The following is an 18,492-nucleotide window of genomic DNA, read 5'->3' as shown; positions in this document are numbered from 1 at the left end:
ATTTAAAAAAAAAATCGAAACTTTAAAAACTCGTCAAAATTAGTATCATTGTTATATGGTAAAAAAATGTCTCTCATTTCTTTTTAACTGGAATTTTTGATATGAGGTGACGCAAAATGAACTATACATCTGATTCCCTTTTGAAAACTTCTTAGCAATGAAGTATACGGGTCTGGTTCACCCTGTAAGCTGTGGTAATGGGAGTCTTGATCTCTAGAACAACGACGGTACGACCCCTGAACACGACGGTACGACCCTTTGAGGCACGACGGTACGACCCTTTGAGGCACGACGGTACGACCTTTAAGCATAACGGTACGTCCCTTGAACACGACGGTACGACCATTGATTACGACGGTACCACCCTTGAACACGACGGTGCGACCCTTGAACACGACGGTACGACCCTTGAGGCACGACGGTACGACCTTTGACCGCAACGGTTCTATCTTTGGTTATGACGACCAGGCCTTTGGTCTGAGCCCCCCCCCCCCCCAGGACGAGACGGTACGACCTTAATGGTCGTACCGTCGTGCTCAGGAGGCGCTAAACCGCGGCTTCAGAAGTACCCACAACACACAGCATTCCTCCCGACACACAAAATGGCTTCCATTTATCTTCGAGCAGATGATGTGTGTGTGTGTGTGTGTGTGTGTGTGTGTGTGTGTGGTTATCTCTGATCGCACGAGTGATCAAAAGATAACAGACACTTACCGATCTATCTACCGATCTTACCGATCTATCTATCTATCTATTTATCTATCTATGTATCTATATGAAGCAACACACATACACACACACACACCGTATAAGTCCACACACTGCACCTACACCGCCGCTACAATCAAACATTTGCCTTTCATAAAAAGGGAAATTAGCCCTCGGGCCATGACAGTGTTCAGTGCAATATCATTTATGGGCAATTTGCTAAATATTCGATAGCGAAATGAAATTTACCGATGCGTTGTTCACCTCCGCATTCTATTTTGAAGTAGTTCAGGTACGATTGCGGAGGCCATGATATATATATATATATATATATATATATATATATATATATATATATATATATATATATATATATATATATATATATATATATCAGCAGGGAACTCGGTTACGTCTGAGCGAAACAGGTGCAAAATGGACAGGTGAACTGCGTGTCCAGGTACGCCAGTATGGAGACACCCTCTCCACGACGCTGCTTGACACCGTCGCTTTGATAATGCCGGATAACATCATCTCTGGCCACTGTCTGGTGATCCTATTGATGGAGAATGCTGGGTAAGACGGCCACTTAGACAGCGGCGGGTCACATCGTCCCTGATCACTGTCTGGTGTTGTCTGCGATGCGGATCGCGAGGGAGGCAAGGGAGGGGTGTGTGTGTGTGTGTGTGTGTGTGTGTGTGTGTGTGTGTGTGTGTGTGTGTGTGTGTGTGTGTGGGTGTGTGTGTGTGTGTGTGTGGCTGATGATTATCTTGTTATTTGCAAAGTGACAAGCCATGAGTTCAGAGCAGCACTAATGATGTTGTGTCTCTGTCTGTCACTACTGAGTTAGCACGGGACAATTGCGCGACGTGGGTGTGTGTGTTCGGTGGAGTGAAGGTAAAATAGCCATCTTGGGTACGATGGATCTTGCCAGCTGCAGGGGATCGTGTTTGGATCGTTAAGAGAGATGAGCCGTGTCTAAAATTGCAGACATATGAATGTGTAACTCGTACATGTCTGAGGGATGGAGTTTCAGATGGGCGCACGCTTGGTGGGGTAGGTTTTAAGAATGAGTTGGGGTGGGGTTGGGGTTGTTGAATGCTTCCTTGGGTCATTATCGTGTGAATGTATTTTGGATTTGTCATGTTCGTTCTGGGAGAGGAGAGGGAAGGCTCGAAGTGTGTGGCAGGGATGAGGTTTACATTTCTGTTTATGGATACGTGCTTGATTATGAGGTGATTTGGATGGGAAGGATCAAGCGTTGTTCTTATTGTTCTTATATATATATATATATATATATATATATATATATATATGATCATGTCCGTGTTAGCGGGGTAGCGCAAGTAACAGACGAAAGACGGCCGCATTTTCTAGCTATCACGTGCAATCCACTGAAACCACAACTACTTATCCACAACCAGACCCCACAGACCTTTCCATAGTTTACCCCAGACGTTTCACACGCCTTGGCTCAGTCCCCTGACAGCACGTTGACCCGATATACCTCATCGTTCCAATGTACTCTATCCCGTGCATGCCTCTCATCCTACTGCATGTTCAAGCCTATATCACTCAAGAAATTTTTCAGTCCATCCTTTCACCTCCAATTTGGTCTTCCGCTTTTCTTTGTTCCCTCCACCTCTGACACATGTATCCTCCTTGTCAATCTTTTCTCACTCATCTCTCCATATGTCCAAACCATTTCAACACACCCTCTTCTGCTCTCTCAACCACACTCATTACCATACACCTCTCTTACCCTTTCCTTACTTACTCGATCAAACCAAAGCACACCACATATTGTCATCAGACATCTCATTTCCAACACATCAACCCTCCTCCGTACATCCTTATATATATATATATCTTTCTTTCTTTCAAACTATTCGCCATTTCCCGCATTAGCGAGGTAGCGTTAAGAACAGAGGACTGGGCCTTTGAGGGAATACCCTCACCTGGCCCAATTCTCTGTTCCTTCTTTTGGAAAATTAAAAAAAAAACCGAGAGGGGAGGATTTCCAGCCCCCCGCTCCCTCCCCTTTTAGTCGCCTTCTACGACACGCAGGGAATACGTGGGAAGTACTCTTAATCCCCTATCCCCAGGGATAATATATATATATATATATATATATATATATATATATATATATATATATATATATATATATACCGGTGTTACCGGGCTCACCCTGCAAGTGGGTACACCGCGGGGGTGAGAGTAGTCAACTTCGGTGAGGCTGTATCAACGTTGGTGGACGGAAAGGAGTACAGTCTCGTCCGGGACCTTCTTGCTACAAAGACGACCATCCGTTCCCTGATACTGAGTGGAGCGCATTCTCGAAACTGAAGGAGCCTCGTATGAGGAAGTCCTGGTGATATATATATATATATATATATATATATATATATATATATATATATATATATATATAGTTTAGATACTGTATGTGTTAAATACCTCGAGTTAGTCTACTCACCACTGATCATGCTGATGTCGTGACTGTTTCAAAGTTTCTGAAAAACTTCATGGAAGAAACTATTTCACTCCTTAGCATTAACTTTTCTCTTTTTTTCCTCTCTCTCTCTCTCTCAATCAGGGATAAGCCATTATCGTTTTCCTATCTCTAATTACCTTTGTTTGAACTCTCTGATACAGCATGTTATTTCTTCTCTATCTAAAGCTTCGTGTCACCTTCACAGACTATTTTCCTAATCATATCTAGGAATCATAGGTAGAGATCTTGTCTTCCCTGCCAAAAGTAGCACAAAAAAATATCAGTTCGCGAGGGTTCGATCACGAACACGGGGCCCCTCGTGAGAGAGTGGAGCGGAGGCAGGGCCGTCCGCACACGGTGGGGCCTGGAGGCACACTGAGCGTCATGCTGTGCCCCGGACCTCCTCACCAGCCTCAGTGCTGACACGGGACTGGTCAGCGGAGGTGGTTTGCGCGGGAACCTCCCGCCGTCTTCTGATTGGCTCACAGCGATGCGCAAAGCGCCCGGCGAGCGATTACGATGACCGCAGTCGTTTAACGAACTACGTCATGGACACACTGAGGCTAAGAACGACACTCGACTCGAGATAACCTAGTTTTTGAGGGTCAGGTCGAAGGTCAGGTCATCAGATAAGCGTTAAACCCGTTGATAACAACCCGGGGATACGTCGTTAGCCCAGAGATAACGGGGGAATCGGACGTATAACGACGCCCATGGTTCAACGAAGGAGATACAAGACCATGGGACGTCAGGGGACCGAGGGATCCCGTCAGATCATTAGCTGGGACATGGGAATCCCATGACAGGAGCCGCCAGGGATGTCCCACGTTTCACCAGGAAGGGAAGGTCGAGGAAGCGGGAGGCTGGCGGAGGTGCGTGGGTGTCCATCACAGTCGAAACGGTTGTTCAACATGACCTCTCCTGCGGGGACGGGAAGGGATGCTGACCTGACCTGGTGTGACCTGCGCACGGCGCCAGAGGCAGGTGGGATGAGTGGAGCGTGAGGGAAGGAGGGATGAAATACAGGAGGAGGAGCGGGCGGGGGGCCAGAAGGGGGAAGGTGAGGGACGGATCGTTTCAACGATGAGGTGAGCAAGTGGAACAGTTCGTCAGTGAAGGAAGAGGTTATTGAACGGGAGGAATGGGGGTCTGGGAGGGGGGTTTGGGTGATGGGTGGGGTGGGGGGGTGATGGGTGGGGTGGGGGGTCTGGGTGGGGGTGTGGTAAGGGGTATGGAAGTACCGGAGGTAGCAACGGAAGTGGATGAAGTTCCAATTTCCAGTCTCGTGCCCAGAGCGAGGGACGCGTCGCGCTGGAGGGTGGTCCGCCCAGCGTATCTGACCTGACCTGACCCACTGACTTGGGCAAGTAGGGTCGGGAGACCACGAAGACCATGCGTGCTCTGCAGGGGACCCCCACATCCCCCGGTGGAATTCTGAAGGAGGCTCATTGTGGAGGACCACCACACAGCCAACAAGAACTCGAACACAGCCAACAAGAACACATACACACAGCCAACAAGAACACATACACACAGCCAACAAGAACTCGAACACACAGCTAACAAGAACACATACACACAGCCAACAAGAACACATACACACAGCCAACAAGAACACATACACACAGCCAACAAGAACACATACACACAGCCAACAAGAACACATACACACAGCCAACAAGAACACATACACACAGCCAACAAGAACACATACACACAGCCAACAAGAACACATACACACAGCCAACAAGAACACATACACACAGCCAACAAGAACACATACACACAGCCAACAAGAACACATACACACAGCCAACAAGAACACATACACACAGCCAACAAGAACACATACACACAGCCAACAAGAACACATACACACAGCCAACAAGAACACATACACACAGCCAACAAGAACACATACACACAGCCAACAAGAACACATACACACAGCCAACAAGAACACATACACACAGCCAACAAGAACACATACACACAGCCAACAAGAACACATACACACAGCCAACAAGAACACATACACACAGCCACACTGGTTGAAAACAAACATGGGGAGCCTGGAGAGGTAGAGGGGGTGGTGGGTGGTGGGGGGGGGGGGGGGGGGGGGGGTAGGTGATCGTGGATCCGACACTGTTAATAAAGTCTTTCGCCACATTAGGCTTCACTGTAGCTTCTCGTTTTCTGTGTGACCATTTGAGGGGTAACGCATGGTCGAGTTCTTCACGAGCGGAGGTTCTCTATATTCTGCGCACTGACCCTTGTGACGGGGGAGGTGGCCGCTGCGCAGTCATGTGTGGGGCGGTTGTCGTTAGCGAGGTGTGGCGTAAGGGGAGATTGGCGCAGTGACGTGAGGCAGTGAAGTGCGCAGAGGTGTGTGTGTGTGTGTGTGTGTGTGTGTGTGTGTGTGTGTAGGCTCTAAAGGGGAGAGATGCGCAATGGTATGAATGCGTAATGGCCTGTAGAGGCTACACTTGCAGTGGTGTGAGCGCGCAGGTCTAGGAGTATTATGCGCAGTGGTGTGTGTGCGTATTGGTCTGAAGAAATAGACGTAATGATGTGTTCGGCATTTATGCGCACTGATGTAAGCCTGCTCTGCGCAGTGATACTTAAGGGTGATGCGCAGATGGCAAGTAATAGGGAGTGGTGTTTATAAAGTGGCGTTCAGTGGTGATATGCGCAGTGCCAGTTGGTAACGACGGTGTTCGGCGCAGTCGTATGGGGCAGTGACGAAGGTAGGATTGCTGAGGACAGTGACACGCAAGATGGCATTGAATGCAGTGAAACGTAAGGCGATATCAGGAACAGTGATACATAGGCGTCCTCTATACGTTGTATAAAGCACTGCTCACGGAGGTCGAGCGCAGTGACAGAAGGTGATAGGGGGGGAAGGCCTGTGCGCAGTTGCTATGGTGGAGTTCGACGCGCAGTGAAGCCTGCTATATATCAAGACACAGAAGGAGTATCATCTGCGCATTTAGGACACTGGCAATGCGATTTTGCAGTGCCTTTTGGGCAGTGATGCGCATTTTGTGCGCACTATCAGTCTGGGATGGACGAGTGTGCAGTGAAGAAATGTACGTGAAATGAAAGAGGAAGATTACAACCCTATGTTCACAATGAATAAGGCTCGAAATTCCATTTCTGTAGAGTGTCAAATACGTCTCTCTTTTCCTAATAGTCTATTAGAAAAAATATCTAAATTCAAATTCTCAAACGCGTCTAAATCTATATTTCAATGGCTCGAATCACACATTCCCATGACAACACGTTAACTACTATGTAAAAGGCCTCTAACATGACCATATATCATGTAATTACTAATTTCGGCAATTTAGTGATTACACACTGATTGATCACGCCATAAATTCTAATAATGAAAAACAATATAACTATAAGGGATCCGGTAAATGAATTTACCATTAATGTCGATAATGTATGCAATTCAATATCGCTAATGAAGCATCAATGTATATAGATACAGCGATGTATATACATTATTTCAGGAATATGAACACATACAATATCAGTGAGAAATACGTATATATATATATATATATATATATATATATATATATATATATATATATATATATATATATACACACAGACGTTTTCCTATCTTTCTCAGATGTTTTGCAAGAGTCGTATTGACAGCTCCCAATACACAACACTCCCTTCCTGTAAGCTACAGAAAAACAGCAGCTATATACACACACACACACACACACACACACACACTCTCGCCTTGTGTGTATGTATTCGCTATACATTATAGGAATGCCATCAACCATAAGGGGTTGGAAGCCTTCCCTCGTAGTCTATGGTGTCTGGGTGGAACATTATAGGCGTCAACCCTCTGTTGTGTATTGCTGCAGCTTTTGTTTCCAGCCGTCGTGGGGTTGGAGACAGAGGGATCGGAACAGGTTCTGGGGGCTCGGAAGGTAGTATAGAACACCACAACTTTGGAAGATCACTTTTCCTCTATACATACAGGGTTTTTTTTTTTCTCTGTCTTTATATTTCTAATCCGCTGTCTCTAACCTTCTATCCGTCTGTCTGTCTGTCTGTCTGTCCTTTTTTTGTCCTGGGTTAGGACAAAGTCTGGTCGCTTGTACTTGTACACACCTCTCTCTCTCTCTCTCTCTCTCTCTCTCTCTCTCTCTCTCTCTCTCCGTCCTCATGGCTTACCCTCATCACCAGCGGGGTGTGTGTGCGTGTGTGTGTACTCATTCCCCCCACCTTCCCACCCCCCCCCACCTCGTACCACCGCCTCCCTCTCGTAACGACCAATTCTGCCAGCTCTTTAGAACTGCCTTTCCTTGTGATGGTCACCAGCAAATTGCTGCATAAAGTTGTACCATCAGTAAAGTCCTGCACACATATCACGCTACTGGCCACATTCTTAGAACATATGCTTGGGGGACCAGCCTTAATTGAGACTGCTTATGTCCCTCTCGAATTATTTCTGGTACGAGATGATCACGTGATGGTTTGTACACGTGGACGTCATCACGTGATGGTTTGTACACGTGGACGTCGTCACGTGATGGTTTGTACACGTGGACGTCGTCACGTGATGGTTTGTACACGTGGACGTCGTCACGTGATGGTTTGTACACGTGGACGTCATCACGTGATGGTTTGTACACGTGGACGTCATCACGTGATGGTTTGTACACGTGGACGTCGTCACATGATGGTATGTACACATGTACATCCTTCTTGATATGTATTCACTGGACGGAACTGACTATGTATATGTGACTCTGACGTCAGAGGGATCACATTCCAAGTGTGGCTTTTGATGTTCGTGACATATAAAGTATTCGTGATTCGTGACATATAAGTATTCGTGATTCTTAACAGAACTTTCTTATATACTTTTTGAGTAATATATGAATGTGTCGTAACATATCAACCATCAGAAGGCTCATTATAGCCAAACCAGTCGTGTATATATATATATATATATATATATATATATATATATATATATATATATATATATATATATATATATATATATATCAACAAGATAATTCGTAGATTTTTGTCGTAAATCAAGTTTCCAGGAAGAGCAAGAAGTACATGAAAACCTTTGGGAGTTGATAACAGATTCAGTTGATAAAAAAAAAAAGAAGAAATGTGATAGATATTCAAATTGCTGGCTTTGTACTTCCCAAATTGACTTGCGTTGAGATTCGTCCATATTTTTGAAGTTTTTGGAAAGAAATGCAGACTGGTGTATATCCCTCCAAACTTGTTTTCCTAAACTTATCGTCTTGTTTCGTAAAGTTTTGGATATCCCTGTCTGGCCGTCACGTCAGATGTTTACAACTTCTGACACTGTTAAAACTCAGCGATTCTTTTTGTTCCTCCCGGAATCTCTTTGATTCACTGTCTCGATCTATTCTTCGTTGTTTCACTGTCTCGAAATCCGACTCGTTGACTTACTGTCTCGATTATTCTGCTCCGCTGTTATTTCTTTACTGTCTCGACCCGGGGCTTCGTTGGTTCACTGTCTCGATCGCTTATTCTCTGTGTCATTGTCTCGGTCCAGGGCTTCGTTGGTTTACTGTCTCGGCCCAGGGCTTCGTTGGTTCACTGTCTCGATCGCTTATTTCCTGTTTCACTGTCTCAGCCCAGGGGCTTCGCTGGTTTACTGTCTCGACCCGGGGCTTCGGACGAACATTGTTTTAAAATCGTTCGAAAATCTCATCCGTTGCTCAACTGTTTCGATTTGGGCTTCATTCGCTCGCTATCTCGGTCTCTGTTTCTTTCATTCATTGTCTCTATTTTCATTTCCCGGTTCAACATCTCGATCTCTCTTCTTCGTCGATTAAGTGTCTCGGTTTTTGCTTCACTCTCTGTCGGTTTCTGATACGTCCCCCCGCCCGCCCCCGGTCTCTATCCTGGCTCAGGGTCTCAATCCGGGGATCCGGTTTCAGCCTGACCCGAGAGAGAGAGAGAGAGAGAGAGAGAGAGAGAGAGAGAGAGAGAGAGAGAGAGAGGATATGCTCGTGTTCAGTGGTTCGGTCGACTCTGTGATTTGGCGTGGGAGAGAGTCACTCACAGTGATATTTGTGCCCCATTGCCTCTGGTAGGAGGCAGTGAGAACACTGCTGTCCAATCAGAGCACGTGGGAATGCCACGTCACAACCTGCAGTGAACAGTGATGCTATGCTCTGGTTTGCACAGTGAAGCGAGAGACGGAGGGACCAGTGATGCACCAGGGGAATGACTAATCTATCATCAATTAACAGGGGCTTAATTAATTGATAATTGCACTTGTAATTAATGCTGCTCATCAGCTAGTCTAATGTATACCATTCGCGCTGACTAGAACAGAGAAATCAGCGTTCCCTGTGTATATGGATTATGTGCATTATTTCTAGTATGTATAACATGTATAAAGTCCTGAGAATTATTGTTAACACCAGAACAATTCTATCTAATTTGTAATAGAAAAAAAGATGTTGACCTCTAGATTTTGATATTGAAATTTGAAAGGTCAATCAGTGTTAGTGTTCAAACAACTAAACATTATGGAATATAAAAGAAAAGAATATACATCCATCAAACTATGAGCAAGATCAATATATATTTTTCTATAAATCTCGTAATTCAATATAAGCGCGATGGAAATATAAACCAGATGAATTCGAATTTGATTTCTATATCACAATGATGACGAAAGATTAAACCATTTTTTTTTTTTCTGAGGCACTTTCACTTCACAGTGAAGACTCATAGATCAACTTACAATAGATTAAATGAATGATATTGTATACATCGTTTCAGTTATGCATCAGATAACTCTTATCTGTATGACGAACATGAGTTCCTAGTTGAGGGGAGGGGGGTGGGGGGGGGGGGGGATCAGATACTTAACAAGTTACTTATGTTGTAAAGTTACTTATACGCAAGGGAGTCAGTAGCCAGCCCATGTTTTTTTTTAACTGGCGCAGACTGTCAGGAAACGTTATTTAAATGACGTGACCCCAATCTGACCCTTGACCTTACTGTGTAGCGCAGGGTATGTAAAGACCTTATCTATTGAATCTAGTTTACCTTTCATTACCTTGTCCCGTTCATCAGCGGGGAGCGACGTGTACCTTCGTATCATAAGTGTAAACTCACATTAGTATCCTTGATTATGCTGGTCATAGCTACAGTTGCCAGTTTACCTCCTCTACAACCGCTTTCAGTTTACCTTTGATCAGACTCTTCCGTACATCAGGGCAAAGTGGAGTATACCTTCTGGTAAACTGTGTCCTGAATGTAAACTCACATTTATACTGCTTGATTTCCTCTTCAGTGTTCCAAGCATGAGTCTACTGTACAGCAGACTCAACCACAATATTACCATATACCTATCTACTAAATATACACCCTTAGATGGCGCAAAAATCTAAAACCCTTTATCACATATATCCTTACATATTACAGGTTGTAAAAACTTTAACTATAACCAATGTGATAACTGGAAAATCTACAACCTTTAAATATATCCCTTTAGGTAGAAGAGTCTAAAGTGTTCAAATGTCCCCTTAGACACTGAAAATTCTAAACTTTTCATATGAACCACCTTAGATTTTAGAAATGTTTAAAATTTCGTGCAATGGTATCTCTCACATTCTAAAATCTTTCTCTAACTTCTCATGATCTATGGCATCTCTGATATTCTAAAATATTCTAAAAACTTCTCTAACTTCTCATAATATCATGGTATGTCTATATTTCTAAGACAATCTAAAATCTGTCTATACCTCACTATATCTAATGTTATCTCTCAAATTCTGATTTCATCTTCGCCAGGTCTCCTTCATGCCTTCATAACCCTTACTCAGCTAACATCTTATACAGTTTTGACCAAACCTTCCCTTAATTTCCATTCCCTCACTTCGTTTTTTTTCCCTCTTCGGACCTGTTCCTGTATTACTAATTAGTACATCCCACACGACTCCATCCTGGTTCCCTCCCGGCTCCATCTATATGTTCAGGGCAAGGGACACTGCACAACCCTGTTATGCCCTGAACCCGACCCGGAATTAATCACTCATTTTTCTGGTTGTCTTGTTCTAATGAATCGTTTGATTCCCCTCCAGAGGCCCCATGCTGTTCCAATATTCTCTATATCAGCTCCAAGTGATCAATGCGTTTTGATAAAAGTCTTTCTTTGGAATCTCTCTCTCTCTCTCTCTCTCTCTCTCTCTCTCTCTCTCTCTCTCTCTCTCTCTCTCTCTCTCTCTCTCTCTCTCTCTCTCTTCTCCTCTGTGTGTGTGTGTGTGTGTGTGTGTTTGTGTGTGTGTGTGTGTGTGTGTGTGTGTGTGTGTGTGTTTGTGTGTGTGTGTGTGTGTGTGTGTGTGTGTGTGTGTGTGTGTGTGTGTGTGTGTAAGGAACATAGCAAAAAAAAAAATAACTAATTGTTAATTTTCTTCATTTACCAATGACTTTACATAACTAAGATGTAAGACGCATGTATCACACAGGCCAGCCCCCGCCCGCGGCAGTCCACACCCAAACATGTCCTCTTCCGCGAGAGTTTTTCCCTCATCAACACTGTAACGAAAACCATCCATGATATCCATGTCATATTCAGACCCACGCATCGACAACGGGGTTGTGGGGGGGTAACAACAAGATATTCTCGTACCTTGGTACTAAATCATAAACTATAAAAAGGATTCTAATGTCATGTTATTCATCCTTGTTAACTCACAAAAGCATCTCGCTTCAGAGGACTCTGAAAAATGTCAAACCCCTTACACATTTATTGTGCTGTGGCTTGATCCTCGTACCAAACATTGTGGAATGTAGATTTGGACCAAAATCACGAGACGATTTATATATATATATATATAATGCTTTGAACGAGAAGTGGGCGATACAAAATCATATAGATAACGTAATGTTCTTACCAGAGTATAACAGATGGTTTATATAGGATAAGGCGATATATATATATGATTATATAGAGACATGCTATATAGTAGACATAAAGGCATGGTGCAGAGTTCTGTATATCTTAGCTTCGTTGCACGATAAAGCGAAAGGCTTAAATGCACTATGGAGTCAACCAGCCAGGTCTTTATCTCGAGTGATAACAAAGTTCCTCATTCAACACCCATTACCAGAATCAACCAAACTCGTCAACCCATTAACCCGCAATCCAACTTAATGGAGGGGGGGCGGGGGGCATCCTTAAAAGGGATACATGGGTGTTGAATGCGACATAATGGTGAAACATATCAGGGAGAGATATCAGCGAGAGATATCGTCGTGAAAGATATCAGGGAGAGATATTAGCGAGAGATATCAGGGAGAAATATACAACAGTAGGCTAACCACAAAATAGATGAAGTATATTTCGTCCTATAGCTCTGTCTGCGCAGTGTTGCCACCGATCAAAAAAGAGATTCTTTTACTTTTCTTTTTTTTCTTCGTATGATGAAGGCAGACTCTTCACTCAGTGTCACCTTGACACTTGAGTGCCTCCAGGGTACAAAAAAAAAAGTCCCGTCATTTAAAATGCTTTTGTGTTTTTATAGAACGTTTGGGAGGCGAGCTAGAGCACAGCTGACTGGGCTGCTGCCTCCTGGAAAATGACATCTGGTCTTGTGTATCCTGGGAGAGAAACACCACACTTTAACTATTTCCTTCACTACATTCATTTCGTAATTATTCCTGCTTCCTTGTGATCTATTTATCATTTTATTCTCACACTTCCTCCTCGAGGGTAAATGTCAATAAATGATAATAAATTATTCGCCTCGGATTAATTAACTGAAAGGTCAAGGTCAAAGTATGTTGATATGAAGTTAACATGCCTTTCAAAACGTGGAATAATTTCTTCATACCAACGTACATACCATGAACCACTCTTCAGGAATAACAAGAGTGATATAGTACATTAGATTATCACATTATCACACTGGACTGTAATTCATATATACACATATATACATTCCCACAAACTTCTCAATATACATTGGTGTCAGAGGGTTAGAGTTAACCTTTGAGAAAGAATGTAACTTGAAATGGGTTTACTGGCGAACCCGAATGGATCATACAGGAATGATCCACTGCGTGTCTGACATGTCTGACATGTCTGACATGTCTGACATCCGTGCTGTCCATAACCCCTCACGGATGTGAACGTCATAAATGAACAGCTGACTATCAGCAATGAACAGCTGAACTAATGTTAGTGCCGATCAGCTGATCGATTATAAGCAATGAACAGCTGATAGAATGTCAACAATGAACAGCTGATAGAATGTCAACATGAAACAGCTGACAGACTATCAACAATGAACAGCTGATCGAATGTAAACAATGAACAGCTGATCGAATATCCTTCACGAACAGATGATCTCGTGTCTCTATTCCACTCTAGTGGGAACACAGTCTTGCCTACTGGTGCTCAGGAATCATTAAGGACCAGAAAATTCGTCTGTGCATCGACCTCCAGCCTGAACACAAGGAACACAGCCACTTCGTCTGTGCATCGACCTCCAGCCTGAACACAAGGAACACAGCCACTTTTATGTTCTGTAGAACAGGAAATGTTCGCCCTTGGTGATTACTGTTGATTTCCTCCATGAAGCTAATTGATATATAATTTTTAATCCTAGGCTTCTGATTTCTTCACCGGTATGATCTTTCATTATTTCGTTGTCCTTCTAATTGCTTCTTTCTCTCTCTCTCCTTCCATTACTTTACACTTCTCTCACTCCATCTAGCTCAGCTACGTTTGTCCTACGTTTTCTTTCTATATCATATGATGTTTACGCACTCTACCACACTGACCAAGTAGTTATATTTGACCAATCCCACATTCTTATATGTCTTTATCCTCGCTAGATTTAAACACCTTATTTGCGAAGCTCATGTTAAGTGTTTCGCTTTGTTATTTGTACATAAAACAGATGCAAATTTCTCCCAATAAAAGTCTTAACCTACAGGGACCAAAGTCGTTTCCAACATACTGAACACAAGGTAACGCTTTTCCTCTCCGCTTTTAAACGTCGAATGAATGTACTATTTTCGCCACGTCATCTTTAAACGACAGAAGTCTGCACCATTTCACCTCACTTTTGTGACAGCGTTGAAATACATAGAGGAGAAAGGCCATACTCGGAGACTGGTTTATGCGTGCCTTGTACTAGACATGGACGAGGGAAAGATAAATAAAAGACACACAAATGGAAGTTAGTCTCTGCCTTCGTGGAACAGGAGATGGGTTGGCACTGGCTTAATAGGGACAGGGGTGTTATCTGGCCCAACACTGCACTCGCCTGCAGTGTTGACCCGCAGTGCTGATCCGCGTTGCAGAGAGAGAGAGAGAGAGAGAGAGAGAGAGAGAGAGAGAGAGAGAGAGAGAGAGAGGGAGGGGGATGGACAACAGACCACGATAGTTATAACCACAACCAGCGATCACACCTGAGGTTCTGATCGTGAGCGTATTGTCCGAACGGATGATAACCAAGAGCGGTAGCGACCGGGGAGTATTGTCCATCCAGGTCATGGCCAGAGCAGGTCAAGATATCAAAGATAACGACATACTTTGACCCCCCCCTCTCACTCCCTACCACACACACACACACACACACACACACACACACACTACAAGCGTGATGTCACACTGACCCCAGTGATATTTTCCTGAAGGGTGATTCCATGTCACTATTACCGTGCTGATGGGAAGGTATTTACGACCACGGACACACGAGGGGGCGCCAGCAGAAACCCCTTTTCACACGAAGCTGATACATCGCCACGACACGGGCGGGCCCGAGTCTGACACAACCCTGGGTGCGTTCCTCGCTCATAAGACCTAAGTTGTGGGGCGGTGGAAGTCGGTTGTGAGTGAGTGTGTCGGCGTGAGTGAGTGCGTGTTAAGTGTGTCTGTCCGTGAGATGGCGTCCATGGAAAGTGCAATACGAAAGGGATTGGGGGAAAGGGAGTGAGTGGGGGGGAGGGGGTTATGTTTGGTCACTCTCTATAATATTCACTGCTTGATTTACTCCCTGCCAGTTTACTCCCTGCCGGTTCGAGTTTCCTGAACACACACACACACACACACACACACACACACACACACACACATCGTAGCTCACCTTAAGGCTTTTGCATCGGATCAATCACAGCTTTAAGCTTGCTGTGGGCACCAGCGTCTGCCCTGGAGGCAGTATAGCCTGGGGAGGGACTGGATTGGTGCAGAGGTCACGCACACAGGAGGCAAGGGTGTTGCTTGCCTCCAGGACCCGCCACCTCGCCCACTGAACTGCGAAGTCCCAGGGCCTCGCGAGGTCAGGCAAGTGGGTTAAACACGTTAGCGTCTGTTAGCGCTGGAAGGAAATGTATTTTACGCACACCCTCCTTCCTAGAATGTCAGAGCAGCCACGCGGACAAGGCTGGAAAGGCCTGGAATTCTGATCTGCCTCAAGTACTCTTATCATGTCTTTGTTCTCTCATTTTCTACTATTTTTCTTCTTCTCTTCACTTGTGGATATCTTATCTTGCTTATCTATAGATTTTATCTTCAACTTATTTTTCACTTCTGTTATTTCACCCCCCTTTCTGAGGTCGATATTTTCGATGTTTCTGGAGAGTGTAGTTGAGGGAATTAGATCGGAGAAAAAGGTACTGGAACCATAGACGTGTTAGTACAAAGATATGGCAAGTAGATGAAGATATCTATCCGCGTCAAGAAGGAATATTAAGGAATACAACGGAAATTGGAGGAAGAGTATAAAGTAGGAAGAGGAGGGGGGAGGGGAGGTTAAACCCCGCATTTGCTAATAGCTACAATCTCCATTAACTACTTGGTGAATGGATATCACCCATTCACTCGCCCATGTCGGGGAAGCTATTAGTTTAATGTCATGTGCAGCGTGTGGTAATAGGTCTGCGGACCCCCGTACAACGACTTCTGTATTCAGACGGTAATGGATTATATGGGTGGGATGTCGACGTGGCTGGGTCTTGGCCCATTGATAATTAATGGGTCATTATGAGAAGAAGGACCCCCAACGGGATCTTGGTCTCGTGTTAATGGGAGATGGATAATGGGGGAGGAAATTTTGTTCCATTGGCAGTTCTAGATTCTCCAGATATCCACAATGGCACACGTATTCATATGGGTATCTAAATATCTATGACGAACGGAAATATTCATGAGAATATACGAATATCTACAAAGGGTTGCAGATTATTATAAAAGAATCCAAATACTCATAAAGGCATTCAGATACCCATAAAGACATTTAAATGCCCATAATGGCATTAAATACCCATAAAGGCATGTCAATACCTACAAAGGCCTCCAAATATCTATATTCACAAAAGATACCTATCATAACATCACAAAAAGCCTATGGGAGAACCCAAATATCCACACAGAGGTGTCCAAATATCCTAGACAGTTGCCAAATATCATTCTAAGAACGTTAAGATACCCAGAAAGGTAATCCAAATATCCACAACGGAACTTAGATATTCGTTATGGAATCTAAATGCCTAAAGCTGCGATCAAATATCTGAGATTGTGTGTGTGCTTGGTGATAAGCACAGCTGGTTCCTGCACCGCCTGAAGCTGTGGGGAGGCCAGGTGGTCGGTCCCTTCCCAGCTGGTACATCGCCATGGCAACCAGATGGCACAGCACCATGGCAACCAGCTGAAAACGCCGTAAATCAAGTGGGCAGAACGTACGACCAAAATTTTGGTTTACATCGAACGTTTGGTCGACACAAAATGAAAGAAAAAAAAAATTGTTGAACGATTTTACATCTACAAAAATTATGATTAAAAAAAAAATGATCACTTTAATCTTTTTACTGATGATAATTTTTTTTTTGTCAGTCTTTTGTCTTCATGGTCGAGCCTTTACTAAGTATCCTGACGTTTAATGAAGCGTTTTTAGCTGTGCTTCACAGAGTTTAATTACAGTCACTCTCGAGTGTCCTACACTCAAATGTTTCTGTAATTTTTGTTTTCGTTAGTTTCTCGTAAGTCAAGATTCCACTCCATCTACTGCCCTAAAGTAATGCCCTAAACTACTGCCCTAAATTACTGCCCTAAACTACTGCCCTAAACTACTGCCCCTAACCTACTGCCCCTAAACTACTGCCCTAAATTACTGCCCTAAACTACTGCCCTAAAGTAATGCCCTAAACTACTGTCCTAAACTACTGTCCTAAACTACTGCCGTAAACTCTGATGAAGATGATATTCATTTGATTTATATCATAATCTGTTGCTGTTCTTCAACATATTGCTGTTTTTATAACATGGTGCTGTTCTATAACACGGTGCTGTTCTACAACCAGTTGCTGCTCCATAGGGTTCATTTTACTTCACTCTATCACAAGAAATGATCCTGCATTACAATCACAACCCACCTTATCTACATGCGTCAGGAAATAACCCAAAACGCTCGTAAATGTAATAACTTTCCAAACTACGTTCGTTCGTCTGTACGTTACCGGGAGAACGGAATAGACTTGATCATATCTGGGAAAGAAATCCAATAAGATATCCCTCCTCCCATATTTCTCTTCCGTTCTATCGAGTGAAGGTTTTCATGATTTGCGCATCATGCACTCTCGAGGGATGGCCAGGCAGAGCCTCATGCATCATTCATGCACAGGATCCTCGCCTCGTACGTCATCATCTTCTGGGTTCACTCCTGTTCACTCTCATGCGCACCTTCACCCTTTTTTTTTTCTTTTTTAACTGGCTCCTATCATGAGTCTTTCCCACCCATGAAAGTAGAACAGTTTCTGACTTTTACGTACGATAATGACTTCATAACATACTGAACCCTTCTAAATTATACAAAATCATGGAAAATATATCCTAATGCTTTTGTTGACCCATAGATACCCAGTACATACGATGCGGAAGGGCAAATAATACGTCAAAATTGTCGTCATTTAACAGCTTAGTAAAAGGTAACATAGACGACCTAATGATGTATTCTCTATACTACCACTACGACTGCTGCAACCACTACAACCATCATTACTACCACTACAACTGTTACGACTACAACAATCACTACTACTATTACTAACTGTCATTACTACTACTATTACTACAATACTACAACTACTACTACTATTACTACCTGTCATTACTACTACTATTACTACAATACCACAACTACTACTACTACTACTATCAAACTACAACTATAGCTACTACTCCCACTACAGCTATCACTACATCTTCGCTGTATCCTCATCCACTTCAATTTACTTTTAAA

The 18,492-nt window shown here is 43.7% G+C and overlaps 1 protein-coding gene across 1 annotated transcript in view; it reads right to left on the bottom strand.

Annotated features, from left to right (window-relative positions):
- The window catches only part of LOC139751080 (metabotropic glutamate receptor 6-like), a 126,713-nt gene extending 123,104 nt beyond the window's left edge, over positions 1 to 3,609 (bottom strand). The window contains exon 1 of the mRNA XM_071666183.1: positions 3,188 to 3,609. The gene's annotated coding sequence lies outside the window, so the exon portion shown is untranslated. The remainder of the gene's footprint in view (positions 1 to 3,187) is intronic.
- Between the last annotated feature and the right edge of the window lie 14,883 nt (positions 3,610 to 18,492).

The sequence above is a fragment of the Panulirus ornatus genome, chromosome 11 (assembly GCF_036320965.1).
Source record: "Panulirus ornatus isolate Po-2019 chromosome 11, ASM3632096v1, whole genome shotgun sequence".
Classification (NCBI taxonomy): Eukaryota; Metazoa; Arthropoda; class Malacostraca; order Decapoda; family Palinuridae; genus Panulirus; species Panulirus ornatus.
This window is presented reverse-complemented; position numbering and strand designations above follow the sequence as displayed.